General features: G+C 51.6%; 1 pseudogene; it reads left to right on the top strand.

Moving 5' to 3' along the window:
• On the top strand, window positions 1–1861 carry LOC130861035 (zymogen granule protein 16 homolog B-like; annotated as a pseudogene).
• Window positions 1862–5743: the final 3882 nt, after the last annotated feature.

Raw genomic sequence — 5743 nt, 5'->3', positions numbered from 1 at the left:
ATGATGCTGTGGCTGACCCTCGCCCTCCTGTGGAGCCCCACCTGCTGGGCACGACGTAAGTCTGTCTGGGTCTCTGCTCTCCAGCCCATTCCCCAGGGGCCACCCTCACCTCCCTCCATCCAGGACCTGGGGTCTGGGCCCAGCCCTGTCACAGACCAACTCTCGTCTCAGGCCTGTGCCGTTGTCTGGAGGGGGTGTGTCCTCTTCTGGCCAGAAATAACCAACATATCCCTGTGTGTTTACTTTTTTTCTCTCCTCCACCTGGTTCTTTGATCTAACAGAGATGTGGGGGTATGGAAGAGGCCCATATTTCATCATCTCTAAAGACAATGATGATGAAATAACCGGAATTCAGGTGTTTATTGGTCCCTTGGGCTTGATCAAGAGGTGAGTAGGAGCAGGGCCACGGAGCTACATCATGTGTCCCAACTAATGCCACAGTCTCCGGAACAGGGGGAGGGGGGCTTAGGGTCCGTTCTCCCAACACCCTCACTGGGGTCCTGATGACTCCATGAGTTAAGCTGAGTCCTTGGAGCCCTGGAGCCACCAGCTTTCACCTTCTGTTTTGTCCCTTTTCCTCTGCTGCTTCCTCTCCCGCACACCAGCTCTCCTCCCTTCTATTTCCTCCTGCAAGTCTGACCTCTACTTCCTGGGTTGATCTAAAGGGCAGATGATACTTCTCCTCACTTTCTCCTTTCAACCCAAACTCAACTCAACCAGAAATGGTCTCTCAATTTGAAAATGCCTAATGGGAAATGCAGGGAAAACGTCTGCCGAGGTTACAGTCAAAGGGAAAAGGAAGTGAGGTTCAGGGTGGACCCCTGACTGAACACAGAAAGTGTGTAGAGGCAGCAAACCCAGAGTATTTTCCCTGATGTTGGCTTCACTCAAAATCTTGGGTGGATCTTTGCTCTCACTTATGGGGTCCCAGGGCCCTGGGAGAGGGAATGGGCCAGAGCAGCAGGAACTAAAGGAGACAGAATGTGGGTGCAGCCAGATGAAGAGGGGAGGCTCTGGGACAGGTATCAAAGTGGAGGAAGGTCACAGAGGGTCCCAGATGGGTGGAGCTCCCCCAGTTGAATGTGGGAGTCACTTGCTTCTCGGGCCTACCAGGTGGACTTGTTGAAGTAACTGGGGCTCTGAAAGCCCAAGCTGGGCCCGGGGACAGCTCTCTGCTCTGGGCTATGACAGCTGCCGGCACCTCCTGAGGGTCGTGGTGACGGGACACCTTGCGGGGCTCTCCTGATGGAAGATCTCAGTGACTGCTCCCCCAAATCACTCCCACTTTGCACATGAGCAAACTGAGGCCTAGAAAGGCTGGGTAACAAGCCCCAAATCACAGAGCCTGAACATGGCAGAGCGGGGGATTGAGACTCACAGGCCTGTCTCAGGCACCCAAAGTCATGTGCTCAGGGACTTATGCTCCAGTGACAGGCTCTCCTTGCTGGTGACCATGAGACAGAGGACCTGGGGGTGGTGAGTCACCCAGATCCTGGGCCTTCAAAGCTCCCCCTTCCTTCCAGCATCCAGGTAAGGTTTGGATCCTCTTGGAGTGAAAAATATGGAATCCCAGATGGGAAGCCCCATGAATTTCTCCTGCTGCAAAATGAACACATTACAAAAATCTACAGAAGGTGCAGGACATTCCTCCAGCACATGACTTTATTCACTTATCAAGGCCTCTCAGCCTCCTTTGGAAAAGAAGTTGGCAAGGGCGTCTTTGCCCACCCAGAGAGCAGGGGGCAGGTCCTCAAGGGAATCTCCGGGAGGCAGTGGCTCTATGGTCACGAGGATTGGCTTTACATGGAGTTATCTGAAAGGAACGTTGACCTCTGTCCAATCATATAATGGCCCAATCTGAAAAAATAACCACCCCCCCGGGTCCTGGCCTGGGGTATATGTTACCCTGCCGAGGCTGTCTGGCTGGTGGTGGGCTCACAGCAGCAGGTACCTGAGTTGAGACCCTGAATCAGAATCCACCAATAAATCAAGCTTCTGCAGCAACAGTGCGTCCAGGCGTGGTCCTTGAGTCTGGGATACAAACAAAGCCTTCTGAGCTTGCGGTGGCTGGGGGGGGAGGTGAGGCCCCCCCGGGGCAGGGCTCACTGAGCAGAGCTGCAGGACGAGGCAGGAGGTGGGTCTCACACCCCAGGCCTTAGTGACTTTGTCCAGGATGCAGGGCCTGCACGTGCAGACCCCGGCCCCGCCCCATAATCTGTGAGGTTTCGGGGCTCCAAGGATGCCCCCTGCCCCAAGCCCGTCCAGGTGGCCTGCACTGCCCAGACTCAATTCCAGGATTCTCTGAGTGTGCGAAGAGCCTCAGGGACACCATTCATGCATGCATCCACTCACTCATACCCCATCATACATTTGCCAAGGCCTGGTCCACAACAGGCTCCCTGGACTTTGGGGGAATAGAGAACAGGCCATGTATGCACCTGGGGGCTCCCCATGGGGAATGGATGCAGAAGCAGATGGGACATTTGGTTGTTGCATGTGCATTGATAGGGGTAGCTGTAGTGCCCTGTGCACAGACACGTACCCAGTGGTGGGTGTGCTTCAGGTGTGTTCGCTGACGTGTTCCTCTTCTCTAATTTTAATTTTAAATCCTGGGTGTGAGTCACTTAACCTGGAGTCTACGTGGAAAATTCAAGAACCCGTGATCTCGAGTGAAGAAACAAGCACAGATATTTTCATTGTCTTCTACCGGAAATTTCATGTTTCCTTCCTTATGAAGGGCACATCTGTAACAGCGCCTGTGACCTTGTCATATCAATTACAGTCATCCCAGATAGCTTGAAATTCATACTCAGCACTGCTTCAAAATTATGGGTGTTTGCAGATTTGCCTTTTCCTGAATCAATGATAAAAGCACAGGTGTTTATAGGGCACATGTAATATGTGTGTTGACAGGTGTATCTGCAGCTTCTTTGCAAGACATTTTTTCCCTCCTGCATCAAGGAGAAGACACTGGGGTGGTCCATGGATGTCCCATCGCACCTTGGCAGAGGCTGCCTGATGCCACAGGGCCTGTTCTGTTGCATAATTAATTCCTTGCCCCTGGCTTGCTAAAAGAGAAATCTGTTTCCAGTACTGTGGACACTAGACCCCTCTCCTGGGGCTGGCAGCTGGGAGGGCCCCCCCCAGGACCCCCCCCCCCCCCCGCAAAGAGTCCTGTTGTAGTAACAATGAGGGTCAGAATGGGAGAGTGTTGATGGGAAGAGTGAGAGCACTGATCCCACAGCAGTCACTGCCTTAGTCTGGGGAAGGTAGGAGAAGAGGAGGATTTGGAGGAGAATGGGAGGAGGGCAGGGAGGAGAGGAGGGAGAAGGCGGAGCAGCCGAGGCACCAGCTCAGGGGCTGCTGTGGGGACTAATTGAGAAGCACCTTCCGGAGCACAGTCCATACTTATCTCTGAGCCCTTGTCCTCAGGCGCCTGGGCTGTCACCTTCAAATTCACAATCTGAGATCCAACTTTTCGGTGTCACCTCCAAGCCTCCTGAATGCAAATCCCAGCAGAAGGGTGAATCTGGACTCCGTCACTCAGGGTTCACGGGGCCCCGAGCAAGAGTGAGGCCACCGGCTCCAGCAGGGGCGCAGCGTGGCACCCAGAGGTGCTTGAGGGAGACTCCGCCAGGGTCCCCATGCAGTCTGTGTAGGTCGGCACGTGGGTGTAGACACCAGGCCTGTGTGGCCCAGCACAGCTGATTCCCAGCTTACAGTCCTGACCTAGAACCCATAGATGGGACAGAGCAGCAGCCCCCACAGCCACTCAGCCTCCCAGCCAGGGTGACGGCTGAGAGGAGGCGGGGGACTGCTCACTGCTGAGGGATGGCCACCCCGTCTCCGCATCCCACCCAGGGTACCCAAGGTCTCCATGTGGACCAGCCGCCTCCTGACTCCCTTCTTCCTAGAGGTGATTCCACAACAAAACCTTCACTTGTTACGTAGGGAGTAGGACAAAGAAGGTTGAATTCAGTGAGTTTGATATTATTAGAACTTCTCTGATGATTTGGGATAGTCCCAAGTAGGTCCGTTAGCAGAAATTAACCCCAAGGACCCCAAAGGAAATTCTCCTGAGTGATGTGTGTCAACAGCAGTATCTAAGGGTTGGAGCTCAGCAGGTGGCTGAGGCTAGAAGCTTCTTTGAACATGGCCACCCATGTGCTCTGCTCATGGGAAGGGTGACTGTTTTCTGAGTACGACCTGTAAGACCTGCAAACTTAGGCCTCACGTGCTGACACCAGGGCAGACTGGCAGTGAGCTTGCATATGGTGTAACCAGGGCAAGGGGACGGCACAGTGCGTGTCAGACTGCAGGCAGGGGGTGTGTTCATCAGTGTCCCCACTTGATCTTGACCCAAGCAACGGAACTGAATTGAAGGAATACACGACTTTTCCGTTCTCATAGGACTGCTTCCCACAGACTGAGTCAACCTGTAGGATTCTTGGATAATTTCTGGGCAGAATGGGGTGGCCTCAAGAGAGAATAGATTTCTGCTAAGGAGAGAATGCCGTGCTTGAGTGAATAATTAGAAAAATAAAAGAGATGTGTCCACATTGTCCATCAAACTGATGACACAGATCATACTCATTACCATTAACTCAAGAAACATTTACTGACATCTGCTGTCTTACAAGGGGCCTTTTCTGGACACTGTCCATATCAAGGAGGATAAGATAAATGTCTCACCCTTCATAAGCTCAGGATATTTCCTAGGAAAGATAACCAAGAAAATAGTAGTGAGAGAACATGACAAATGCAGGGACAGAGGCTTCCCTTCTGGTTGTGTGTGTTTGGGAGGAGATGATAAACAAAGAACAAATGAAATAAATAGTATATGTTAAATAGTAATAAAGGCCCTGGAAAAAGAGAAAGGAAGGAAAGAAGCAAGAGTGGAGGGGAGGAACATTGCTATTGTAAACAGGATGAAAACATGGTGACATGTGAGTAGAGATTTGTAGGACGTGAGGACCACATGGTCCTGCGGGGGAAGAGGAAACTGTAGGTGCAAAGGCCCTGAGGCAGAAGCACACTTGTTATGTTCCCAAACAGAGTTGGGAAGCCAGCGAGGCTGGAGCGCCGCAAGCAAGGAGGAGAGAGGTGAGAAGGGAGCCTGGAAAGATGATGTCATTTACTGTGAGTACAATGAGGAGCCCTGAGAGGGTCTGGAATAGAAGAATGATGGAATCTGACTTCAGTTTTAAGAGAACCACTCTGGCTGCTGTGCTGAGAACAGCCTGGTGGGAACAACAGCAGAAGCATGGGGACCAGTTAGGAGAAATCCTGGATAAAGAGGAGAGTGGTTTGGGATGGCATGAGAAGAAGTGGCCAGATCTGGACATATTTTGGAGGTAGGATAGAACCCACAGGATTTGCTGATGACTTGAATTTAATGAGAAGACAGGAATAAGGAAGGCAGTTTTGTGTTGTTGGGTTTTTTTTAAAATCGGTTTTATGAAGGTGTAGTTTACGTACAGTAAAATTCACCCTTTTTAGTAAACTATAGTCCTATGAATTTTGATAAATGCATCCAGTCATGCAACCATCAGCACAGTCAACATATAAAACCAGTTTCATCACTATTAAAAAGAAAACCCATCCCCCACCCCAGCCCCTGGCAACTACCCAGATGCTCTCTATCCCTATGGCTTTGCCTTTTCCACAGTGTCATATAAATGGAATCATGGTGTGGAGCCTCTGGAATTCAGCTTTCTCCCCTCAGCATCACCTGCTTAAGATT

Source organism: Hippopotamus amphibius, chromosome 9 (assembly GCF_030028045.1).
Source record: "Hippopotamus amphibius kiboko isolate mHipAmp2 chromosome 9, mHipAmp2.hap2, whole genome shotgun sequence".
Taxonomy (NCBI): domain Eukaryota; kingdom Metazoa; phylum Chordata; class Mammalia; order Artiodactyla; family Hippopotamidae; genus Hippopotamus; species Hippopotamus amphibius.
The sequence above is the reverse complement of the archived record's forward strand: the minus strand, read 5'-3'. Positions and strand labels throughout refer to the sequence as shown.